Here is a 24,759-nt window from a genome sequence, read left to right as displayed (position 1 = left end):
TAATTGAAATGGCAATTTTTTTTTTTTTTTTTTTTTTTTATCATAGGAAAGTTTAGACTGTCATAGTAAATTTATAATGCACCATTGGGAGGATTAAATGAGATTTGTTTTCAATTAAATTATTTTCAATTTGGAACAGAAACAATTGGAAATCAATGCTGGCTAAAACACAAAGCCGATAAACACTCAAGAACCTTAAAAACAAGAAAAAAACTAAAAACTGAACAGGGTGACATGCCAGGAATGATGCGAAGGTATTTCTTATATACTGTCTCACTGAGAGATTTATTATTCTTGTTATTGCTGTTGTTGCCATTTAGCACTTGTGGAAACTGAGGTTAAAATACATTAGGGAACAGATACAGGTGTGCACAGTTGGTATTTGGCAACATGGCGCTTGAGACTTCCAGTTCAGTCTTTCAAACCAAACTACTAGAAGAAAATATGCATGCCATGTGGGAAAGAAAGGTAGGGAAGAAACCACACAAAATTAGCTGGGCAGGTGTCAAGGAGTCTCTAACAGGAGCCAAGAAGCAGAAAAATGAAGGTATAAACTAATTGTAATTACAAAGAAATGCAAGAATCAGAAAATATTTTGGAAATGAATTGTAACAATGTTACTAAGCAGTAAAATAGTGGAAGTGAAGCAAAAGAAAGATGCAAAGAAATTATTTGGCTTATAACTGTCAGATATTAGTGAAGGATCATTGATAGAAAAGTTAGAAAAGAAACAGTGGGGGTGGATTACGAGCTATTTGGAATGATTTTTATACTATGGTCTCTGAATGGTACAAATGGTTTAGCTCTCAGTTATGAACCAAAATGTTTGGCAGTTTGAATCTGCGCAGAGGTGCCTTGGAGAAACGGCAAGGCTATCTACTTCTGAAAGATCACAGCTATCAAAAAGCTTTTGGAACACAATTCTACACTGAAATACATGGGGTTGCCATGAGTTGGAATCAACTGTTTTGTTTTGTTTTATTATACCCTGAGTTGTAACTAAATTTTGTGCTCTATTTAAGAGAATAGTCCTATATTTTTGTATTTCCAGAGAAAATTGAGTTCTGAGTTTTGAAAAATAGCCAATGAAATAATTTGAATTCAATTTATTTCAGTTATTCATTAAATAGTGATATTAAATGCTGATGTTAAGACAGAATTGGAGTGCAGGGCGTTCACAGTGAGTGGCCTCAAAATCTAAGTCTGGCATTATGCTGAGTGAAATTAGTCAGTTACAAAAGGACAAATATTATATAAGACCACTATTATAAGAACTGGAGAAATAGTTTAAACTGAGAAGGAAATATTCTTTGATGGTTACGAGAGGGGAGAGGGAGAGAGAGTGGAAGAGGGGTATTCACTAATTAGTGGATAAGAACTACTTTAGGTGATGGGAAAGACAACACGCTATACAGGTGAGGTCAACGCAACTGGATTAAACCAAAAGCAAAGAAGTTTCCTGAATAAACTGAATGCTTCGAAGGCCAGCGTAACAGAGGCAGGGGTTTGGGGACCATGGTTTCAGGGGACATCTAAGTCAATTGGCATAATAAAATCTATTAAGAAAACATTCTGCATCCCACCTTGGAGAGAGGAGTCTGGGGTCTTAAACTCTAGCAAGCAGCCATCTAAGATGCATCAATGAGTCTCAACCCACCTGGATCAAAGGAGAATGAAGAACACAAAGGATACAAGGTAATTAGGAGCCCAAGAGACAGAAAGGGCCACATAAACCAGAGACTGCATCAGCCTGAGACCAGAAGAACCAGACAGTACCTGGCAACAACCAATGACTGCCCTGACGGGGAACACAAGGGAGAACCCCTGAGGGAGCAGAAGAGCAGTGGGATGCAGATCCCAAATTCTCATAAAAAGACCAGGCCTAATGGTCTGATTGAGATTAGAAGGATCCCAGTAGTCATGGCCCCAGACCTTCTGTTGGCCTAGGACAGGAACCATTCCCAAAGCCAACTCTTCAGACAGGGATTGGACTGGACAATGGGTTGGAGAGGGATGCTGGTGAGGAGTGAGCTTCTTGGATCAGGTGGACAGTATAGACGATGTTGGCCTCTTCTCCCTGGAGAGTAGATGAGACGGTAGAGGGGGTTAGAAGCTGACAAAATGGACACAAAAAGGGAGAGTGGAGGGAAGGAGCAGGCTGTCTCATTAGGGGTAGAGTAATGGGGAGTATGTAACAAGGTGTATATAAGTTTTTGAGTGAGAGACTGACTTGATTTGTAAACTTTCACTTAAAGCACAATTAAAATAAAAAAATGCAAAAAAAAAAAAGAAAGCTAAGTCTGTTGGTAAGTGAAAGAAGTAGGATTTGAAGAAAAGGAATTGAATGCAATACAATCACAGCAAAGGCCTCAGCAGACCCTATGAGGAGCTCTGGACTTGGGATGTCTCTTTCCAATTGGCCTATCTTGAGAACTGGCTCACAGGTCCTTACATCATCTATCTAAATCAAACAAACACTGGGTGGAGGCTGCTCCCAACGAAATAGAAAATGCATGGGTGAGGATATTTACTCTACACCTCAGAGGGCCATTCCAAGAGAGGGACTTAAATAAGAGTAATCAGACTCCAGCACTCCCCGCTTCTTGGGGAATGAGGGCTTAAGTTCTAAAGTGAGAATCTGGGCAACACATCACAGCATCCATTACAGTCCACCCTTCTGGATTCCTTCCTTCATCATCTGCCATAATAGTAGCACTGCTTCTTTACGTACCATTAGCTCTCACTCTTTCCAGGCAGTTAGAGCCATTCTAGATGCACGGTTGCACCATCACCCTGTGTAACAGGTGACAGCTCCCTTATCAATCATCTCTTCTATCTAACCTCATATCCTTCTCACCTTCATCCAGCACACTCAGTATCCAGCTCTTTTCATAGTCCCCAGCTCCTATTGTTACACATTGGCTATCCTATACCTGCTTCAATTCTAAAATGTATTATTACTTCCTAGAATGCAGTAATAACACTTGTAATATTCCCAATAATTGTATTTTTACATTTTTTTCTCAATCCCCTTTCCAGATTCTTGTTCAAGCCTACTCTTTCCAAACACTCCTGATTACTTGATTTTCTTTTAATATCTAAAGACTGTATCATCTGGAACACACACAAAAAAAAATGGGAACATTTCTCATATTTATATTTATATGAGAAATGTTTCCATTTTTTTGTGTGTTCCAGAGGACTCGACAGCAGTGGGTATATACACACACACACACACACACACATATTCCTAGTTACGGGAGGCAAGTTTTGTCTCCTTCATGTAGAAGAGAAACCCTGGGATCAGAGAAGTTAATTACCTTTAAAAAGACAAATTACTAAGTGACAGAAGAATAATTTGGCTAGAGAATCCATATATTGACCAGCTGTTTCCTTTTAGTGATGAAAGCTACCATTTGTTGAGCATCCATTGAAATATGCATTGTGAAAGGCTCTTCATATATTTTAAATTTATCACTTATGGCAGGTCTATAAGGGAAGTAACATCATTCCTACGTAACAGGAGAGAAACTTGAAGCTCAGAGAGGTCATCCTCCTTTACTCAAGGACACGCTGTCCACTGTCACTCTGTTCCTAGTAGGTGCCATCCCCGTCATTAACGCCTCTTAGAAATCTTAGGGGTATTCAAAAGCATCGAAGAAATTACACACACTCACACACACGGGAAACCCTGGTGGTGCAGTGGTTAAGTGCTACCACTGCTAACCAAAGGTTGACAGTTCGAATCCCCCTCGTGCTCCTTGGAAACTCTATGGGGCAGTTCTACTCTGTCCTACAGGGTTGCTATGAGTCGGAATCCACTCAACAGCACTGGGTTTGGTTTTTTTTTTGTTGTTGTTCACACACACACACTTGGAATCAGTCCAGCCCTTTTTTCGATATATAGTACCAATCTCATTGGAAGTATTTCAACTTGGGAAAAAAGTCACACTAGAATAAATATCTGATACATTTACAAGCTTTATTCTCCACCACAATATAGTTGAAACATGTCATTTTCTACTTAACATGAAACAAAATAAATAAAATTATGTGTGTTCTTTAGAAATTAACATAATATTTTTGGTGTTGTAAGTTAATTTTGGACTACTCAGGAAAAAATTAAAATCTTTATTATAGGATATAATAAATGAATTATTTTTCCTCCAAACATCCCTAAAGTTTTACAACAGATAAATGGAATTTTACTACTATCTTAATAAGGCTTGAATGATTTAAACTGATAAATTCAAATCACTTTATTATAGCAAGTGCTAAAAGAGCATTTAATTATCTTTAGTTAATAGTACAGTCTAAAGGATTAAGCTATTATGTTCACAGAGCTCTGCTGGTGCAGTGGTTAAGAGCTCAGCTGCTAACCAAAAGATCTGCAGTTTGAATCCACCAAGTACTCCTTGGAAACCCTATGGGGCAGTTCTACCCTGTCCCATAGGGTCACTATGAGTCTGAATAGATTCAATGGCAACAGAGGAAGAGGAAGATCTTATACTGTCAATAAGTTTAAGGATTAATAGTCAGTGTAAGGGCAATGTGTGTATGTATCTATGTATGTTTAAAATACATGCATCCCTAATGTTAATATAGGAAACATTGGTGGCATAGTGTTTAAGTGCTACGGCTGCTAACCAAGAGGTCAACTGTTCAAGTCCACCAGGCGTTCCTTGGAAACTCTATGGGGAAGTTCTACTCTATCCTATAGGGTCTCTATGAGTCAGAATTGACTTGATGGCAATGGGTTAATGTTAATATGAAGGAGCCCTGGTGGCACAGTGGCTAAAGTGCTGGGCTGCTAACCAAAAGGTTGGCAGTTTGAACCCACCAACCACTCTGTGGGACAAAGATGTGGCAGTAAAGATTATGGCCTCGGAAACTCTATGGGGCGGTTCTACTCTGTCCTATAGGTTCACTATGAGTCAGAATCAACTCAATGACAATGGGTTTGGTTTGAGTTAATGTTAATTTATACATGGTAAAGAAGAATCCTAAAGAATCATCAAAACTGAAATGAAATCTGAGAAAAAAATATAAAAAATGGTAGATAGGCTAGTACATATAAAGAATCCTAGGGAAGTTCAGTTCAATGTCTGGCACCAAGGCAAGAGTTCTGAAGAGTTTTAAAGTGATGAGTTGGGCCTATATAAAGAGAAGCACATTCTAAATTCACTCTTAATTTAGCAATATACAGAGTAAACATTCTATTTCCTACAGCATAGGCTGGGCAATGGACTAATTTTATAAAATTCTTTCTAAAATGAGCTCAATAGTGCTTACCTGTAGAATCACGCATTATTTAGTCTGCAAATATTTATCTGAAGATAATAACTGGTTACTGTCCCACATCAAAATTAGTCCTTTTCAATCATATTCATAAAAAGGTCAGAAATGCTACAAGTAAAATTATAAAGCAAAGCTTGTTAGTGATTACCAGGGGTGGGCAAAAGGGGGCGGGAAGGAGAACTCGACGCTTAGGGGACACCGAGCTTCTGTTAAGGGTGATGGAAAATCTGGAAATGGATAGTGGTAACGCGTGAACAAAATTAATGTCACTGAGTTGTACAAGTAAAAAAGGTTCAAATGGCAAATGTTTTGGTACTTATATATTTACCCCATTTAAAACGTGCAGTGAAACAAAGGTGTGTGCAACATCGAGCTCAGTCCTTTGAATGTGAGAAAGTAAGTTTCTTATCTACAAAATTAACCTCAGTTGTTTTCGTGTAACAAATAATAGCAATGAAAGCTCTAAACAGAATATGTAATGGCTTGGAATGGGTGATAGAATTGTAGAATTTTTGGAAATGAGATATTCTGATAAATGAGCTGTTAATTTATTTTTAATAATATAACCTCTATGGAATACAAATTAAATCTATTAGAAAATAAAGTGGTCAGATAGAATAGATTTGTCTCTCCTACTGACGAATGGAGATGAATATTACTATTGATGAAAATATGGAATTTGTATCAATTGTCTTCAGCGTCTGAACATTCCTGCACATTTCTGTATTTACACGGACAGTGTAAAATTTTTACAAATCTTACTTTTGTCTCTTCAAAAAAACCCATCTATATTGCACTAAAAACCAGGCCCACATTTTGTCCATATTACAAATAAAAAGGCTTAGCTTCAAATTATACGAATATTGGAAAAATTAAAGTGAATTATACTTTAATGATAAGTTCATCTAGGCTACAGTTGATTTTACAGCAAACAGTGAGAAATGTTGTTAACATTCCTAATAGGAAAGGAAGGACATGTTTAAAGAACCTTGAGTAAAAGTAGGGCAGGAAACAACTTGTTCATGCTGAAATTGTATAGCTCCACCAAGCAACAGACAGGCTATTATAACTTTATTGTTTCAGGATATAAGCCTATTATACTCTCTAAATGAAGACACTGACATTTTGCTGTATTGGTTTAAAAGATTAACAGTTCACAAAGCATAGTACCCACTGTGCCAAATTAAATATATTAAAATGTGAAGGTTTAACATTCTATTATGCCCTCCGCTGTAAATGCCCATACAGTATAGCTTAAATGGCCTCAGTGGCTCCGTTAGTAGTGCAGTGGCATGTCAGCTTTGGAGGTGCAAGTCAAGTCTTTGCCTCTTTGCTATGAACCATGGCAAGGTGTGTTTTTCTAAACCATTAATAACTATGTCTGGTGAAATGGTGAAGCAGACTAAGTTTAGAAGACTATTCATTATTTTTAAGTCAGTTGGGCCTTGGTGCTCTTTATACACATAGCTCACAATGTACAAAATACTTAAATAAGAAACATACAGCTAACATTTTATTAATACATGTGTCTTGAGGTTTGATCAGTTTTTTCCCACTCCTCTAAATTCAATGTTCCCATTTATCTAGTTACGTGTTCCCCTTTATTTCAAAAAACTGGTCTCCGTTTATACCAATGCACATTCTATGGAAGGATTATGTTATTTTATCTGTTTCAACTTCACTTTCCTCATATGTAAAATATCGATATTAACCCGTAGGTGAGGGTATAATCAATATAATATTTGAAAGCATGTATGCTAATGTCTCCGTCACTCATCTGTCAGTTTGTCATACTGTGGTGCCTTGCTTGTTGCTGTGATGCTGGAAGCTATGCCACTGGTGTTTCAAACATCAGCAGGATCACCTATGGTAGATAGGCTTCAGTGGAAATTCAAGACTAAAACAGACCAGGAATAAGGACCTGGTGATCTACTTATTAAAAGAAAAAAAATAAAAGGCCAGTGAAAACCTTATGAATAGCACCAGAACACTGACATAGTGCCTGAAGATGAGCCTTTCGGGTTGGAAGTCACTGAAAATATGATGGGAAAGTGCTTCCTCCTCTAAGTAGTGTCAGCCTTAATGACATTGATGGAGTAGAGCTTTCAGGGACTTCATTTTCTGATGTGGCACAACTCGAAATAAAAAGAAACAGGCAAATATCCATTAATAATTGGAACATGGAATGTACAAATTATGAATCTAGAAAAATTAGAAGTCATCAAAAGTGAAATGGAACGAATAAATTTCACTATCATAGGCATTACTGAGCTGAAATAGACTGGTATTGGCCATTTTGAATCAGCAATCACATGGACTATTATGCTGGAAATGACAAACTGAAGAAAGGTATCACGTTCATTGTCAAAAAACATTTCAAAATCAATCCTGAAGTAAAATGCTGTCATTGATAGGATAATATCCATATGCCTGCAAGGAAGACCAGAAAATATGACTATCAGCCAAATTTATATACTAATTGCTAATGCCAAAAATGAAATTGAAGATTTTTACCAACCTCTGCAATTGATCAAACATGCAACCAAGATGCATTAATAATTATTGGGGATTGAAATGCAAAGATGGGAAACAAAGAAGAAGCATTGGTCTTTGAAAAATATAGCCTTGGTGACAGAAATGATGCTGGAGACTTCATGACAGAATTTTGCAGGACCAACAACTTATTCATCAATAATAATTTTTTTCAACAACATATATGATGACTATACAAGTGGACCTCACCAGATGGAATATGCAGGAATCATAAATGTGTGGAAAGAGACAATGGAGAAACTCAATATCATCAGTGAGAACAAGGCCAGGGACTGACTACAGAATAGACCATCAGTTGCTCATATGCAAGTTGAAGAAAACTACAAGTCCACGAGAGCCAAAGTACAACCTTGAGTACATCCCACCTGAATTTAAAGACCATCTGAAGAGTAGATTTGACCCATTGAATGCCAATGACAGAAGATCGTTTAAGTTGTGAGATGACATCAAGGATATCATACACGGAGAAAACAACAGGTCATTAAAAAGACAGTAAAGAAATGAAAGACCAAAATGGATGTCAGAAGATACTCTGAAACTTATTATTGAATGGAGAGTAGCTAAAGTGAATAGAAGACATGATCATATAAAAGAGCTGAACAGAAGACTTCAAAGGGCAGGTCACAAGACATGTGCAAAGACCTGAAGTTAGAAAATAAAAAGGAGAGAACATTCAAGGCATTTCTCAAGCCAAAACAACTAAAAAAAGAAAAAAATCAAGCCTCGAGTTGCAATATTCAAGAATTGATTCTACTGGCAAAATATTGAATCCCACAGGAAGCATCAAAAAATGATGGAAATAATATACACAGTCACTGTACCAAAAGAATTGGTAGATGTTCAACCATTTCAGGAGGTAGCACGTAATGAAGAACCCATGGTGCTGAATACCAATTGAAATGTTTCAACAAACGGATGCAACACGGGTAGTGCTCACTCACTTATGCCAAGAAATTAGGAAGAAAGCCACCTTGCCAATTGACTGAAAAAGTTCTATATTTGTGCACATTTCAAAGAAATGTGATCCAATACAATATCATTATTATCACACGCAAGTAAAATTTTGCTGAAGATAATTCCAAAATTGTTGCAGCAGTACATTGACAGGGAACTGCCAGAAATTTAAGACATATTTAGAAGAGGATATGTAACAAGGGATATCATGATATCATCGCTGATGTTAAACGGATCTTGGCTGAAACTAGTGAATACGGGAAAGAAGTTTACCTAGTTTTTATTGATTACGCAAAAACATTAGACTGTGTGGATCATAGCAAATTATGGATAACATTGCAAAGAATGAAAATTTCAGAACACTTAATTGTGTTCATGAGGAACTTGTACATAGAACAAGAAGCAGTGCTTCAAAAACAAGGGGATACTGTGTGGTTTAAAATCAGAAAAGAGTGCATCAGGGTTGTATGCTTTCAACATATTTATTCAGTCTATGTGGTTTAAAATCAGAAAAGAGTGCATCAGGGTTGTATGCTTTCAACATATTTATTCAGTCTATATGCTGAGCAAGTAATCTGAGAAGCAGAACTGTATGATGAAGAATACCTCATTGGGATTGGAGAAAGACTTATTAACAACCCGAGATATAAGATAGCACAACCTTGTTTGGTGAAAGTGAAGAGGGCTTGAAGCACTTACTGATGAAGATCAAAGACTACAGCTTTCAGTATGGATTACACCTCAACATGAAGAAAACAAAAATTCTCACAACTGGACCAATAAGCAACATCTTATAACAAGAGAAAGGTTGAAGTTGTTAAGGATTTCATTTGATTTGGATCCACATTCAACATTCACGGAAGCAGTAGTCAAGAAATCAAATGACATACTGCATTGGGCAAGTCTGCTGCCAAAGACCTCTTTGTTGTTGTTGTTAGGTGCCGTTGAGTCAGTTCTGACTCATAGTGACCCTATGCACAACAGAACGAAACACTGCTCAGTCCTGAGCCATCCTTACAATCGTTGTTATGTTTGAGCTCATTGTTGCAGCCACTGTATCAATCCACCTTGTTGAGGGTCTTCCTCTTTTCCACTGACCCTGTACTCTGCCAAGCATGATGTCCTTCTCCAGGGACTCATCCCTCCTGACAACATGTCCAAAGTGTGTAAGACACTGTGTCGCCATCCTTGCTTCTAAGGAGCATTCTAGCTGTACCTCTTTTAAGACAGATTTGTTCATTCTTTTGGCAGTCAATGGCATATTCAACATTCTTTGCCAATGCCACAATTCAAAGGCATCAATTCTTCAGTCTTCCTTATTCATTGTCAAGTGTTCACATGCATATGATGCGATTGAACGGCTTGGATCAGGCGCACCTTAGTCTTCAAGGTGACATCTTTGCTTTTCAAAACTTTAAAGAGGTCCTTTGCAGCAGATTTACCCAATGCAATGCGTCTTTTGATTTTTTGACTCCTGCTTTCCCAGCTGTTGATTGTGGATCCAAGTAAAATGAAATCCTTGACAACTTCAATCTTTTCTCCATTTATCATGATGTTGCTCATTGGTCCAGTTGTGAGGATTTTTGTTTTCCTTATGTTCAGGTGCAATCCAAACTGAAGGCTGTGGTCTTTGATCTTCATTAGTGAGTGCTTCAAATCCTCTTCAGTTTGAGCAAGCAAGGTTGTGTCATCCACATAACGCCAGTTATTATTGAGTCTTCCTCCAAACCTGATGCCCCATTCTTCTTCATATAGTCCAGCTTCTCGGATTATCTGCTCAGCATACATATTGAATAGGTATGGTGAAAGAAAACAACCCTGACTCACACCTTTCCTGACTTTAAACCAATCAGTATCCCCTTGTTCTGTCCGAACAACTGCCTCTTGATCTATGTAAAGGTTCCTCATGAGCACAATTAAGTGTTCTGGAATTCCCATTATTCACAATGTTATTCATAATTTGTTATGATCCACACAGTTTAGTCCCTTTGCATAGTCAATAAAACACAGGTAAACATCCTTCTGGTATTCTCTGCTTTCAGCCAGGATCCATCTGACACCAGCAATGATAACCTTGGTTCCATGTCCTCTTCTGAAACTGGCCTGAATTTCTGGCAGTTCCCTGTCAATATACTGCTGCAGCCATTTTTGAGTCATCTTCAGCAAAATTTTGCTTGCGTGTGATATTAATGATATTGTTCTATAATTTCCACATTTGGTTGGATCACCTTTGTTGGGAATAGGGTTAAATATGGATTTCTTCCAGTCAGTTGGCCAGGAAGCTGTCTTCCATATTTCTTGGCATAGATGAGTGAGCACCTCCAGTGCTACATCTGTTTGTTGAAACATCTCAATTGATATTCCATCAATTCCTGGACAGACTAGGAAGAAAGACGTAGCAGTCTACTTCTGAAAAGCATTAGCAAGTGAAAACCTTACGAATACCAGCGGAACACTGTCTGATATAGTGCTGAAAGGTGAGCCCCCCAGGTTGGAAGGCACTCAAAAGATGACTGGGGAAGAGCTGCCTCCTCAAAGTAGAGTCAACCTTAATGATGTGGATGGAGTCAAGTTTTCTTGACTTTCATTTGCTGATGTGGCATGACTCAAAATGAAAAGAAAAGCTACAAATATCCATTAATAATCGGAACCTGGAATGTACAAAGTATGAATCTAGGAAAATTGGAAATCATCAAAAATGAAATGGAACGCATAAACAACGATATCCTAGGCATTAGTGAGCTGAAATGGATGGGTATTGGCCATTTTAAATTGGACAATCACATAGTCTACTATGCTGGGAATGACAACTTGAAGAGGAGTGGTGTTGCATTCATCATCAAAAAGAATGTTTCAAGATGTATCCTGAAGTATAATGCTGCCAGTGATAGGATAATATCCATTTGCCTACAAGGAAGACCAGTTAATACGACTATTATTCAAATTTACGCACCAACCACTACAGCCAAAAATGAAGAAATAGATTTTTATCAGCTGTTGCAGTCTGAAATTGATCAAACATGCAATCAAGATGCATTGATAATTACTGGCAATTGGAATGCAAAAGTTGGAAGCAAAGAAAAAGGATCAGTAGTTGGAAAATGTGGCCTTGGGAATAGAAACAATGCCGGAGATAGAATGATAGAATTTTGCAAGACCAACGACTTCTTCACTGCTAATACCTTCTTTCACCAACATAAACGGCGACTATACAAATGGACATTGCCAGATGGAACACACAGAAAACATATTGACTACATCTGTGGCAAGAGACAATGGAAAAGCTCAATATCATCAGTCAGAACAAGGCCAGGGGCTGACTGTGGAACAGACCATCAATTGCTCATATGCAAGTTCAAGCTGAAACTGAAGAAGATCAGAGCAAATCCACAGAGCCAAAATATGACCTTGAATATATTTCACCTGAATTTAGAGACCATCTCAAGAACAGATTTGACACATTGAACACTAGTGACCAAAGACCAGGTGAGTTGTGGAATGACTTCAAGGGCATCATCCATGAAGAAAGCAAGATATCATTGAAAAGACAGGAAAGAAAGAAAAGACCAAGATGGATGTCAGAGGAGGTTCTGAAACTTGCTCTCAAAAGTCGAGCAGCTAAAGCAAAAAGGAGAATTGATGAAGTAAAAGAACTAAACAGAAGATTTCAAAGGGTGTCTTGAGAAGACAAAGTAAAGTATTGTAATGATAAGTGCAAAGAGCTGGAGATGGAAATCCAAAAGGGAAGAACACACTTGGCCTTTCTTAAGCTGAAAGAATTGAAGAAAAAATTCAAGCCCCGAGTTGCAATAGTGAAGAATTCCATGGGGAAAATATTAAAGGATGCAGGAAGCATCAAAAGAAGATGGAAGGAATACACAGAGTCATTATACCAAAAAGAATTATTCAACGTTCAACCATTTCAAGAGGTGGCATATGATCAGGAACCGATGGTACTGAAGGAAGAAGTCCAAGCTTCTTTGAAGGCATTGGCAAAAAACAAGGCTCCAGGAATTGACGACCTCTTTAAAGTGTTAAAAAGCAAAAATGTCATGCTAAGGGTTATGGTTTGCCTGACCCAAGGAGTGGTATTTTCAGATGCCTCATATGCAGGTGAAAGCTGGACAATGAATAACGAAGACCAAAGAAGAATTGATTCATTTGAATTTCAGTGTTGGAGAAGAATATTGAATATAGCAAGGACTGCCAGAATGAATAAATCTGTCTTGGAGGAAGTACAGACAGAATGCTCCTTAGAAGTGAGGATGGCAAGTCTTCATCTCTCATATTTTGGACATGTTATCAGTAAAGACCAGTCCCTGGAGAAGAACATCATACTTGGTAAAGTAGAGCATCAGTGAGAAAGAGGAAGACCCTCAATCACATGGATTAACACAGTGGCACAACAATGGGCTCAAACCTAGAAATGATTGTGGGAATGGTATGGGACCAGGCAGAGTTTTGTTCTGTTGTACTTAGGGACACTATGAGTTGGAATCTACTTGATGGCACCTAACAACTACAACATCCTAATGTCTATCATATATAAGGAGCATAAAATATGTTAAATAATGATAACTGTAATCATAGTAATAATTATCTGCACTTTACATACCCATCTGGTATTCAGAAAAAATATATATCAGAAAATTGAGCACATTCTCTAGGTTCTGGAAGACCTACATTGACTGGCCTGACTCCTTTCCCCTTGACCTCGAGAAGACAATATGCCCTTTTAACTGACCTCATTGTTTCTCTCCTAAAAAGAAAATTCTGCAACACAGTGTATTTTCTCCAGAAGAAATGCACAATCTTCCAAAAGCTCGCCTGCCTACCTTGATGAATAACACAGAGCTTGATGAAATCTGTTTCCTAGACTCATACGTAACAGAACCCTGCATCCCATCTGTAGCTGTGGCCAGTCTCTGTGTGGATATCTATGGGTGTGTTTCCACTGATTTTCAAGAATTTGTCTTTATTTCATAACCAAAGATGCATTTAGTCCAGGGTTTATATCAAAGATCACATTTGTGTTTTTATTCAACATTGGTATTTTCAAAGGGTCATGATGTTAACTAGCTTAAAATGAACTAAATACAAAGGTTAGGAACTGTGATGTATCAAACCCCTTTGTAGTGGATGATTTGGCCTTTTGATCCTAGTTCTGCTAGTAGCACCATACCTGTGGCCAATGAATGAGGACTGACCTGACTACGATAGACCACCTGGGGGCTGTCTTAGTTATCTAGTGCTACTATAACAGATATAACACAAGTGGATAGCTTTAACAAACAGAAGTGTATTTTCTTACAGCTTAGTAGGCTATAAGCCCAAATTCAGGAAGCCAGTTCTAGAGGAAGGCTTTCTCTGTCTGTTGGTTCCATGGGAAGGTCCTTGTCATCACCCTTCCCCTGGTCTAGGAGCTCCTCAGTGCAAGGACCCCACGTTCAAAGATGTGCTTGCTCCCAGCTCATCTTTCTTGGTGGTATAAGGTCTCCATGTCTCTCTCTTGGCTTCTTTCTTTTATATCTTAAGAGATTGACTCATGATATAACCTAATCTTATAGATTGAGTCCTGCCTCATTAACATAACTGCCTCTAATCCTGCCTCATTAACATCACAGAGGTAGGATTTACAGCAGATAGGAAAATCACGTCAGACCACAAAATGGTGGCCAATCACACAATACTAGGAATCATGGCCTAGCCAAGTTAACACACATTTTGGGGAGACAAAATTCAATTCATAACAGGCCTTAATGCTATCTAAGCCTGTGGTGAGGCCAGTGAAAGCCTGGGAAGTCAAAGACTCACTGGAGTTTCCCAGGTTGGAGAGCAGTGACGTTCTTCTCTCAGAAGAGGGGGGAACGTGTGCACTGGGGGACTCAGAAGCTCTGTGCTGAAGAACACCCCCTCTCCAACCTTGTCCCCAGGTGAAGACATCAGTTGAAGGAATAAGAGATTGGAAATTCTACAGAAGAAACCTGCACTGCCAACATTAGAAACTCTCAACCCGATAGAGTGCTGAATTGAGGTAAATAGCAGCAGAGACCTGGAGAAAGCAGAAGGTGGCATCCACTGGGGTGGAAGCAGAGCTGTGTCAGAGGAGAGGGCTGAGAATGCAGTGTATTTAGGGATGCAACAGCACCGGAAGCAGCAGAGACAACAAGCATCTGGGAAGTCACAGTGGGCCCAGGCAGTGGCAGAAGCCCCACCTGAAGTGCAGAAAGGCCTGTCCAGAGAACAGAAGGGATCTGCCACAGAAACACGGGAGACCCTCTGGTGGCAGAGAGAGAGAGACCAAGCACAGCCATGTCACACTCAACCTGACCTTGCGTGAACTCCGTACCTAAACCACTGTGCACCTCCTGACACTTAAGACATGCCCTCCCAGTGACGTAAGAGTAAACATTGACTTTCCACCATGATAATGTTGTTGAAGACTTCTATCTACTTTCTATGTGCTAGTGCTCTGGGAGAGTGTGTGTTCTGGTTCTGATCATCGGGGTGTGATATTTATGGAGGGATCACTATTAGTGAACAGCCTGTGTGTATTCCACCACAATAAATTTGTGTGTTTTAAAAACATGTGAGTGTACTGCTGGAACTAAGTTAACTGGCACGGCGAAACATTTAGATTAAAAGATTTTGACTGCAGCCATTCTGACTGGGATCACAACAGAGGATTCCAGACAGAGTACGAGAAAAATTTAAAACAAAAGATCAAATTCACAAAAAAAGACCAGACTTACTGGTTTGACAGAGACTGGAGGAATCCCTGAGACTATGGACCTAAGACACCTGTCTGACCTGGAACTGAAGCCCTTACTGGAGACCACCTTTCAGCCAAACAATAAACAAGCCCATAAAATAAACAGCAACACTGGAGAGAAATGTGCTCCTTAGAATAATCAGCTATATGAGGACAAAAGGGCAATATTTGCCCAAAAGCAAACATGAGAAGGTAGAAATGAGTAGAAAATCAGGAGAGAAGGAAACTGGGCATCCAGGGCAGAAATGGGGAGAGCGCTGATATACGGGGAATGAAGGCAAGGCCTTGAACAATTTAGGTACAAACTTATCTAACTGGAGTCAAACTTGCCCCATAAACTTTCACCTAATTCACAATTAAAAAAAATTATGGTCGTTAATTATATTAAGATCAATGTTGAGGATGTAAAAGAGGAGAGAGAAGATTGTGAATATCACTTAGAAGGAACTTTGCTGCGACCTGTGCAGGCTGGCTACAGGACTTATAAGGAATAAGGAAGTTCCTAAACCTCTCTGCAAACAGCTGATGGCTCAAGCCATGCATTCTTGGTTCCTATTAAAATCGTCTCTGATAACAAAAATATTGTACAACTAAACATGCTAATCTTTTTTTTTTTTTTTTTTTAGAGGGGGAGTTGTTAGATTGTTGTCAGGTGCTAGGAGTCGGTTCCAACTCATAGAGGCCCTATGTACAACAGAACGAAACACCGCCCAGTCCTGCATCATCCCCACAATCATTTCCAGGTTTGAGCGCATTGCTGCAGCCACCATGTCAATCCATGCGATTGAGGGTCTTCCTCTTATTCACTGACCCACTACTTCACCAAGCCTGATGTCCTTCTCCAGGGCCTGGTAACTCCTGATAACATGTCTAAAATATGTAAGATGAAGTCTTCCCATCCTTTCTAAGGAGCATTCTGGCTGTACTTCTTCCAAAATAGATTTTTTCGTTCTCCTGGCAGTCCATGGTATATTCAATATTCTTTGCCAACATCTAAATTCAAAGGCATTAATTCTTCTTGGATCTTCCTTTTTCATCGTTCAGCTTTCACATGCATAAGAGGTGACTGAAAATACCATAGTTTGGGTCAGACACACCTTGGTCCTCAAAGTGCCATCTTTGCTTTTTAACACTTTAAAGAGATCTTTTGCAGCAGATTTGCTGAATGCAATACACCATTTAATTTCTTGACTGCTGCTTCCATGGGCATTGACTGTGGATCCCAGTAAAATGAAATCCTTGACAACTTCAATATTTTCTCTGTTTATCATGATGTTGCTTACTGGTCCAATTGTGAAGATTTTTGTTTTCTTTACGTTGAGATGTAATCCATACTGAAGGCCCTGGTCTTTGATCTTCACAAGTAAGTGAGTGCTTCAAGTCCTCTTTGCTTTAAGCAAGCAAGGTTGTGTCATCTACATATCTACATATCAAAGGTTGCTATTGAATCTTCCTCGAGCATCTTTCTCCATACAGTCCAGCTTCTCGGGTTATTTGCTCAGCATACAGACTGAATAAATATGGTGAAAGGATACCACCCCAATGCAGACCTTTCCTGATTTTAAGCCAGCCAGTATTCCCTTGTTCTGTTTGAATGACTGCCTCTTGGTCTATGTACAGTTTCCTCATGAGCACAGTTAGGTGTTCTGGAATTCCCATTCTTTGCAATGTTATTCACAACTTGTTATGATCCACATAGTTGAATGTCTTTGCATAGTCAATAAAACACAGATAAACATCTTTCTGGTATTCTTCTGCTTCCAACCAACATCCGTCTGACAATAACAATGATATCACTCAACCCATGTTCTCTTCTGAATCTGGCTGAATTTCTGGAAGTTCCCTGTCAAAACACTAATGCAACAGGGGGAGTAGATATAGACAATGTAAAATATAAGTAAAATCCTGGTGTTCAGCCTCTGGGTTATTAAGACATGTTTTAGAACCTTTTCATTTGAAGACTTAAAATCTGTTTCTTTCCTTTACACTGTGAACATATTCAAGTATAAATGTTAAAGTATTAATTATTTAGGGGCTTCGAGTGACATTTTAAATGAATGGTTTCCCTTTTTAAAATAAAATCACAAAACCAAATATACTTAACATGCTATGAAAGGCATATTATAAAAGTTTAGATATTAGAAAGTATTGGCTAAGGGAGGAGAAAAAATATTGAGAAACAAATAAAGAATGAGTCATGATTTTGAGCTCACTGATGACAAGTGAGAAATTCCCAGATCTAAATTTATTTTATTCATTTGCTCATTGATTTACAGTTAACAAATACTAAGTGCCACTATATGTTAGTCATTCTCACAAGTGTTATGGATTGGTGGAACAGAAAATAGATAAGGTACATGGCATCACAAAGTTCAGTTGACTGGGATATACAGAATAACTAAAACCAAGTGTTCATTTTCCACCCAATTCACATAATTTTTACACTTAGTCCTCACTTATCAACTGTCTTGTTATCTGACATTTTGCATTTACTACAATAGTAAAGATCTACTCTCTCTGACTATTTTACACATTAACGACGTAAGGCTGGCAGTAACCAATTCCAAGGTGGAAGACAAGAATAACACTGGCAGTGATGGTTAAGATTATTTCTCAGCTTGGCTGGGCCATGATTCACAGTGGTTTGGCAGTTATGTAATAATGTAATTTGGCAGTTATATAATGATTTAGTCATCTTCCATTTTCTGATCTGATGTGGTCATCCTCTGTTTTCGCATAATGCTGATTTTTCATATAACGACCTGGTCTTTGGAAACTAACCATGTTGATAAGTGGACAGTGAGTGCAATTCCATACTAAATAATCAATTATTTTCAGTTTTAAAAAGTATCATTAAATATAGTTGATGAATTACAAAGGACTAGAATTAAAAGTGAGAAGATTAATCTTAATCAGCCAGATTATTCATTACAAATACTTCTTCAATAGATTTTCAAATATATTTTACCTAATATGTATCATTTTTTTTAATGTATCATTATTATAGAAGACCACCAGCTATCTGTCAGTTTGTCCTGCTGTGATGGTTTGCATGTTGTTATGATGGTGGAAGCTATACCATCAGGATTTCAAATACCAGCAGGGTCACCCATGGTGGACAGACTTCAGCAAAGCTTCCAGGCTAAAACTAGGAATAAAGACCTGGCAATCTACTTGCAAAATTTAACCAATTAAAATTTTATGCATCACAACAGAGTACTGTTCAATGTAGTGCTGGAAGATGAGCCACCTAAGTTGGAAGACACTACACGATAGCCACAACAATGGACTCAAATATAGCAACGATCATGAAGATGGTGAAGGTTTGGGCAATGTTTCATTCTATCACACATATACATTTTGTGCTATTATAAAACATTATGTAAGTACTCCATGTCAATTTACTATTACAAAGCCATTGAAATGATTGAAAACTGAAAATTTTTTCTATTTTTGTGAATATTTAAGTGTACATCTCTCAAAGCAAAAACAATTCTGATTTTTTTCAAATAATGTTTTAAGCTTGCACTTAATATTCACCTTTCAGAAACAGTTTATCAAATATTACTAATACATTAACAGTTAAAAGAGAATGTGTTATTTTACACTTTTTCCATATACAATATATTTTAACCCTGTATTTAAAAAATACATAAGACTGACTTATTTTGATAGGTGTCTCTGTGAGAGATAGGAGTGATTTTTTCTTTATAAGACATAAGATGAGAGGTCGGGCCAAGACAGAGGAGTAGTCAGACACTGCTGGTGACCCTCGTACAATAAAGACCTGGAAAAAAACAAGTGAAACAATTATATTTATGACAAGCTAGTAGCCCTGAACATCAAAGGCAAAGTTAGAAAACAGACTGAGCAGCAGGGGGAGGGAGAGACAGTTCAGAAGCAGAGAGGAGTTACCAGACCTGAATCACTGGAAACCCACAAGTACAATTCCCTGGAGTGATTGCGACAGGGCTGATGATAGGGTTTCAGACATGGTGTCCTCAGAGAGAGACAGAAAGCAGCACAGCCTACTCACACCTCCCAAAACAGAGAAGAATGGGGCTCTGGCCAAAAGCTAAGCACTTGTGTTTTTATTACCTTGTCTCCACCCCCAAGCTGGATTCGGTGGCTCTTGATTTCCCTGGGCCTGAGATAGGTCCTGATGCACATCCTGAGCCATTCTCTTAGCCTTGGAGAAGGAACAAATTCACAACTGGGGGAAAAGATAATCTTCCAGATACATTAACTTGGGGAGCTCAGCTGCTCCTGTCCAGGCATAAAAGGTCCATGGACTTTGAATACCAGTTCCCCCTCCTTGAACCTGTGTGGACCTATGTCAGGAGAATCGGCCCTTGTTGGCAGACTGCAACTCTCTCAGCTGTGTGGTGGAGAGGTGAGTGTTTGAAGTTTGAAACCACTTTGCCTTTTAAATAGGGTCCTCACCTACCCACATCAGGGGCCTAAGGAATAAAGGCTCCACCCACATCACCTAGCCACCTGTGACAGGGGTCCAAGGATAAGTGCTACTTCCCAATCCTTACAAGCAAAAGCACTGGGTGCCTGTGGTCTGTCTGCAGAGCCCACCCACCTGTGCATTCTAGGGAACAGGGACACACTTTCCTCAAAGACACATGGGAGATGGTTGTCAGCCCCCTGCCTTGTTCAGAGCATGACCCCTTGTTGCAACAAGATACCTGTAAGTACACCAATCACCTCTGCCCCTCTAAGGCTGTAGGACAGAACCTCTACCACACACTTGATGACCAACTACCCAGACACCTGAGCTGAATCCATACAAGAAGTGAATGAACTCCTAGGCTCACATACCTGATAACAGCTCTAACATCTGATGATAGGATGTTAGAGCTTCAAAAGGGAAAATAATCAAGCTGGTTCATTCAAGCAGCCTATTTGGGCAAATCAAAACAAAACAAAGCAAGAAACTAGGATACAGTAAGCAAACAAAAATAAACTACTGCAATAGTTACAGACGGCTCGGAGACAACAATCAATATCAAATCACATAAAGAAGTAGACCATGATCGCGTCAATAAGCCCCCAAAACAAAGAATCAAGGAATCTTCTGGATGAAGGTCCCTTCCTGAAATTACCAGATGAAGAATACAAAAGATGAATATACAGAATTCTTCGAGACATCAGAAAGTAGATCAGGAAAAATGAAGAATGAGCCAAGGAACACACAAATAATTGGTTGAAGAAGATAAAAAATGCTATCCAAGAACAAAATGAATATTTTAATAAGCTGCAGGAATCCATAGAGAGACAAAAATCCGAAGTTCAGAGGATAACAAAATTACAGAATTAGAAAGTCAGAGGAGCAGAATTGAGCAAGTGGAAGTCAGAATTAGTGAGACTGAAGATAAAACACTTGGCACAAATATATTCGAAGAAAAATTGGATAAGAGAATTTTAATAAATGAAGAAACACTAAAAATCATGGAAGACTCTATCAAGAGAAATAACCTATGAGTGATTGGAGTACCAGAACAGGGAGGAATAACAGAAAATACAGAGAGAATTCTTGAAGATTTGTTGGCAGAAAACTTCCCTGATACCGTGAAAGATGAGAAGATACCTATTCAAGATGTTCATTGAACACCACATAAGGAAGAACTCAAAAGAAAGTCACCAAGACATATTAAAATCAAACTTGCCAAGTGAAAGATAAAGAGAGACTTTAAAGAGCAGCTAGGGATAAACAGAAAGTCACCCACAAAGGAGAGTCAATAAGAATAAGCTTGGACTACTCAGTGGAAACCATGCAGGCAAGAAGACAATGAGATGACATATATAAAGCATTGAATGAAAAAAAACTGCCAGCCAGGAATCATATATCCAGCAAAACTGTCTCCAAATATGAAGGCGAAATTAGGACACTTCCAGATAAACGGAAGTGTGGGGAATTCGTAAAAACCAAGCCAAAACTACAAGAAATATTAAAGGGATTGCTCTGATTAGAAAATCAACACTATCAGATATCAACCCAAGACAAGAACACAGGACAGAGCAGGCAGATGTCAACCTAGATAGGTAAATCACAGAAATAAATCAAGATAGAAAAATGCTGAAAATGGGGAAACAGCGATGTCATTATGTAAAAGAACACAACAGTAAAACAAAAAAGAGGGACTAAGAAATGTAACCATAGATCTTTCATATGGAGAGGAAACAAGGCAATATAAAGAAATAAAAGGTAGGTTTAAACTTAAAAAAATGAGAGAAATATTGAGGTAAACACAAAGGAAACTAACAATCCTGTTCTCACAATAAAATATGACAAAAAAATAGAGACTCAGCAGAAACAAAATCAACAACAAAGAACAGTAAAAGACAATATATAGAGATAAACTACTCAGCACAAAAAATTAAGTGGGAAAAAGAAACTGTCAACAACACACAAAAAAAGACATCAAAATGACAGCACTAAACTCATACCTATCCATAGTTATGCTGAATGTAAATGGACTAAATGCACCAATAAAAAGACAGAGAGTGGCAGAAAGGATAAAAAAAAAATGATCTGTATATATGCTGCCTACAAGGGACACACCTTAGACATAGAGACACACACAAACTAAAACTCAAAGGATGGAAAAAATATACCATGCAAACAACAAGCAGAAAAGAGCAGGAGTGGCAATACTAATTTTTGACAAAATAGACTTTAAAGTTAAATGCACCACAAAGGATAAGGAAGGACAGTATATAATGATTAAAGGGACAATATATATAAAAAAAAAATACCTGCAGGATATAAGTATATTAAATATTTATGGACCCAATGACAGGGCTGCAAGATACATAAAACAAACTCTAACAGCATTGAAAAGTGAGATGGACAGCTCCACAATTATAGTAGGAGACTTCAACATACCACTTTTGGTGAAGGACAGTACATCCAGAAAGAAGCTCTGTAAAGATATGGAAGATCTAAAGGCCACAATCAACCAACTCGACCTTACAGACATATACAGAACACTCCACCCAACAGCAGTCAAGTATACTTTCCTTTGTAGTGCACATGGAACATTCTCTAGAATAGACCACATATTAGGTCATAAAGCAAGCCTTAGCAGAATCTAAAACATGGAAATATTACAAAGCAACTTCTCTGACCATAAGGCCATAAAAGTAGAAACCACTAACAGAAAAAGCAGGGAAAAGTAATCAAACACTTGGAAACTGAATAATACCCTGCTCAAAAAAGACTGGGTTATAAAATACATTAAGGATGAAATAAAGAAATTCATAGAATCCAACGAGAATGAAAACATTTCCAATCAGAACCTTGGGGACACAGCGAAAGCAGTGTTCAGAGGTCAATTTATATCAATAAATGGGTACATACAAAAAGAAGAAAGGGCCAAAATCAAAGAATTATCCCTACAACTTGAACAATTAGAAAGAAAGCTACAAAGAAACCTTCAGGCACTAGAAGAAAGGAAATAATAAAAACTAGAGCAGAATGAAATAGAAAACAGAAAACCAACCAAAATAGGTAAAAAGACCAAAAACTGGTTCTTTGAAAAAAATGAAAAAAATTGATAAACCAAACTGACCAAACTGACAAAGGAAAAACAGGAGAGGAAACAAATAACCCAAATAAGAAATGAAATGGGCAATATTACAACAGACCCAGTTGAATTTAAAAGAATCATATAAGATTACTATGAAAAACTGTATTCTAACAAATTTGAAAACCTGGAAGAAATGAATGAATTCCTAGAAACACATTACCTACCTAAACTAACACAAACAGAGGTAGAACAACTAAACAGACACATAACAAAAGAAGAGATTGAAAAGGTAATCAAAAAACTCCCAACAAAAAAAAGCCCTGGCCCTCAGGGCTTCATCGCAGAATTCTACCAAACTTTCAGAGAAGGATTAACACCACTAATAATAAAGGTATTTCAGAGCATAGAAAAGGATGGAAGACTCCCAAACTCATTCTCTGAAGCCAGCATACCCCGATACAAAAACCAGCTAAATAAATCACACAAAAAAAGAAAATTACAGACCCATATCCCTTATGAACTTACATGCAAAGGTCCTCAACAAAATTCTAGCTGATAGAATTGAACAACATATCAAAAAAAATAATTCACCATGACCAAGTGGGATTCATACCAGGTATGCTGGGATGGTTCAACATTAGAAAAACAATTAACGTAATCCATCATATAAATAAAACAAAAGATAAGAAACACATAATTATATAAACTGATACAGAAAAGGTATTTGACAAATTTCAACACCCATTCATGATAAAAACTCTCAGGAAATAGAAATAGAGGGAAAATTCATCAACATAATAAAGGGCATTTATACAAAGTCAACAGCCAACATCATCCTAAATGGAGAGAATCTCAAAGCATTCCCCTTGAGAATAGGAACCAGACAAGGACGCCCTTTATCACCACTCTTATTCAACACTGTCCTGGAGGTCCTAGCCAGAGCAATTAGGCTAGATAAAGAAATAAAGAGCATCCAGATTGGTAAGGAAGAAATAAAACTATCTCTATTTTCTATTTGTAGATGACATGATCTTATACACAGAAAACCCTAAAGAATCCTACTGAAAACTACTGAAACTAATAGAAGAGTTCAGCAGATTATTGGTATACAAGATAAACATACAAAAATCTGTTGGATTCCTCTACACCAACAAAAAGAACATCGAAGAGGAAATCACCAAATCAATACCATTTTCAGTAGCCCCCAAGAAGATAAAATACTTAGGAATAAATCTAACCAGAGATGTAAAAGACCTATATAAAGAAAACTACAAGACATTTCTGCAAGAAAGCAAAATAGAACTGCATAAGTGGAAGAACATACCTTGCTCATGGATAGGCAGACTTAACATTGTAAAAATGTCTATTCTACCAAAAGGAATCTATAGATATAATTCAATTCCAATCCAAATTCCAATGGCATTTTTTAATGAGATGGAGAAACAAATCACCAACTTCATATGGAAGGGAAAGAGGCCCTGGATAATAAAAGCATTACTGAAAAAGAAGACAAAGTGGTAGGCCTCACACCACCTGATTTTAGAACCTATTATACCACCACAGTAGTCAAAACAGCCTGGTAGTGGTACAACAACAGATACATAGACCAATGGAACAGAATTGGGAATCCAGGCATAAATCCAG

General features: G+C 38.0%; 1 pseudogene; it reads left to right on the top strand.

The window, feature by feature from the left end:
* Nucleotides 1–390: 390 nt before the first annotated feature.
* Nucleotides 391–24,759, top strand: part of LOC126064654 (ras-related protein Rab-2B-like) — a 96,995-nt pseudogene continuing 72,626 nt past the window's right edge.

This window comes from Elephas maximus, chromosome 21 (assembly GCF_024166365.1).
Source record: "Elephas maximus indicus isolate mEleMax1 chromosome 21, mEleMax1 primary haplotype, whole genome shotgun sequence".
NCBI lineage: Eukaryota > Metazoa > Chordata > Mammalia > Proboscidea > Elephantidae > Elephas > Elephas maximus.
The sequence above is the reverse complement of the archived record's forward strand: the minus strand, read 5'-3'. Positions and strand labels throughout refer to the sequence as shown.